General features: G+C 35.5%; 1 non-coding gene across 1 annotated transcript; it reads right to left on the bottom strand.

Annotated features, from left to right (window-relative positions):
• Positions 1-2,710: 2,710 nt before the first annotated feature.
• LOC133793017 (small nucleolar RNA R71) lies at positions 2,711-2,817 on the bottom strand. Its single transcript, XR_009874482.1, has one exon. It is a non-coding gene; the product is annotated as a small nucleolar RNA R71 (small nucleolar RNA).
• Positions 2,818-3,150: the final 333 nt, after the last annotated feature.

Raw genomic sequence — 3,150 nt, 5'->3', positions numbered from 1 at the left:
ATGCATTTTTAGGGTACCATAGTGTTCTTTGCCTCTTGTGGCACTGTGGCTTGTTGGGAGGGTGATTAGTGCTCAAAAATATCATTTTACTAGTTTAAAAGTTTAAAATAAATAAAGTTTTAATTAATATTTTCATGGATTTATTGTCATATATTTTATATTTGAAAATATTAATTTTAATTTTGTTTGTGTTTAATTTTTAGGAAATAAAATGTATTTTGACACAAAGAAAAAGAAAGAAGAAATGAAGAATTAAAATTGAAGAAATCATGAAAAAAAGTTGTATTTTTGAAGTTAACTTAGGCCCAAAAAGGAGCCCAGCCCAAGCTTTCAGCAATGCCCACGCTGCCACATGGCAGCTTGCCATTCGAACAGCCAAGCCACTCCAGCCGAGTCATTCCTCCAGCAGGTGACACGCGTCCCACCAGCGCCTGACGAAGCTGAGCTGAGCCGAGCCGAGCCACCAGCGCCTGACGCCGCCTGCCACTCCGCTTGACACTGCCTGCCACACCTGCCACGCCATCCTGCCAAGCCAACAAGACAGCGCCACGTGCCCCAGATGCTCCCCACGTCCCAACAAAGCGTCAGCCACATTCTGCCGAGCCCATCAGTGCTTGACACGTGGCCAAGTTTACTACACTTGTCTCCCACTTGTCCCACTTTGCACCTATTTTGCAGTCATTTTTCCCACTCTTTAGTATACGATTTTGCACATTTTTGGGTCCTATTTCCATTAGAAATAGAGAACCAAATGGAGTAAAAAAGCATCAGATTGTGGAAGGAAGAGTGGAGAGTATTGTTGGAGAGAAAAACACTTATTTCTTAATTTTCCTATTTTTCTTTTACATTTCTTTGAGTGAAAACAATGCCTATTTTAGGCTAAATTCTCTTGTGGAAAGGCTAGAGTGAAGTTCATGTTTTACATTATATTTTTAATATATTAATTCTTTATTTTGTTCTTCATTTCTATATCTTTGTTACAATTAAATTTATTTTCTTCTAATTTTTATTCTAAATTTATTAGTGTCTTTTACATAAGTCTAGTCATGCTCTTCTTATGTAATTTAGGCTCTTAATTTAATTTAGGATATTTGTTATATTATATACTTTTTACTGCATTCTGCCATTGGTATTTTGTCGCTCTAAGGTATGTGAGCTTTATTGTATATATTTTCCAACTATAATTAATGGTGTAGAATTATAGTTGAGTAGAATGAATCAATTTTATTAAAAAATATATATGTTTGCGTGAATGAAACTTATGCCTTCCAAAATTTCTTTCTGATTCTAATTCCTCGATTTTTGTTTATTTAATGTTTATATTCTTTTTCATAGTTACATTATTTCAAAGTTTATTATTTCTGATTTACTAATCTTTCTTTTTACTTGTATTTTACCTCTCTGTGGATACGACATAGCCCGATTACTACTGCAACCGCTTAGGAGTTATTGGGCGATATCAATTTTTGGCGCCGTTGCCGAGGAGGTAATTCTACAATTAAAGGTTTACATAGTAAATTAATTTTTTTATTTAAAAAAAAAGTAGTATAATTTTTTTTTCTTATTTTCTCTTTTATTTTATTTTTCCTTACTAATTTTTATTTTTATTTTTTTATTCATTTCTTTTTTTTTATTCATTTCTTTTATTTATTTTACTTTTAGGTTTAGCATTTATTTTCTAGATTTAGGTTTTTTCCAAAGAAAAGCATAAAATTTAAATAAATAAAAAAGTATTGAGAACATTTGTGTAATTGTGGAAATTAGTAAAAACCAAAACTGTTCTGTCTTAGAAAAATTGGTTCTTAAATAAAGTTTGTGTTAGCGTTACCCTCCAACCTTTTCTAAGAACCTTGGGGAGTTCTAAAAAAGCTCTTGGGCCTAAAGTGGTACCTTGGCAGCCTTCCCAATTGGCCTGAGAACATTTTTGGTGTATACTTATTACACTACTACACACTTAAGCTTATAATACTTACAAATATATATATATATATATTTATGCCATGAAACAGAGACGCACTAGGGAGATTCGTGAGACAACAAGTATAAACTTTAGAAAACTCTCCTAGTTCGTCGTTTTCTTCCATTCGTTCAAACACTCTCGATTCACTGAGACTTCTTGAACCACCCACGATGGCTCATCAAGATGAAGTCCAACCAAGAACGCTATAGGATTATTTACATCCTACGCGTATAGCTACACCTTCATGCATAATGTATCCCAACAATATGCCAAATTTCAATTTTCAAACCCGACATGATTAACCTTTTATCATTTTCTTCCATTCGTTCAAACACTCCCAATTCACTGATACTTCCTGAACCACTCAAGATGGCTCATCAAGATGAAGTCCAACCAAGAACGCTACAGGATTATTTACATCCTATGCGTACAGCTACACCTTCATGCATAATGTATCCCAACAATATGCCAAATTTTGATTTCAAACCCAGCATGATTAACCTCTTACCAACCTTCCATGGGTTGGAAAATGAGAGTCTGTACGTGCATATACGGGAATTCGAAGAGGTGGTGGCTACATTCAACAACCGAGCTGATGTCACTAACATTGTGAGATTGAAATTCTTTCCTTTCTCTCTCAAAGACAAAGCAAAAAGCTGGTTGTATTCCTTAAGGCCTAGATCTATCGGAACATGGGACGAAATGACAAAAGCATTCTTTGCCAAATATTTCCCACCCCATAAGACTAGCAGCCTTAAGAGGTAAATATCTACCTTCATCCAGAAAGACCATGAAACTTTCCATCAGGTCTGGGAGAGGTTTAGAGATTTGATAAATCAATGCCCACATCATGGATACGAAAGCTGGCATCTGATCAGCTATTTCTATGACGGTCTCACAACCGGACAAAGACAATTCGTACAAATGATGTGCAATGGTGAATTCCTTCAAATAGATCCTGATGAAGCTTTCGAGTACCTCGATGATCTTGCTGAAAATTCCTACACATGGAATGGACCGAGTCCTATGGACAAGCCACGATCAACTGGAATCTACCAATTAAGGGAAGATGACAACGTCAAAAGCAAAATTGAATCATTGAGACAACAATTCAAGGCTTTCAAATCTCAAGAAGGTAGAGGAATCCACATGGCTGCAAAGGTAGAGACACGAGATCCATGCTTCATAAG

The sequence above is a fragment of the Humulus lupulus genome, chromosome 7, assembly GCF_963169125.1.
Source record: "Humulus lupulus chromosome 7, drHumLupu1.1, whole genome shotgun sequence".
Taxonomy (NCBI): Eukaryota; Viridiplantae; Streptophyta; class Magnoliopsida; order Rosales; family Cannabaceae; genus Humulus; species Humulus lupulus.
The sequence above is the reverse complement of the archived record's forward strand: the minus strand, read 5'-3'. Positions and strand labels throughout refer to the sequence as shown.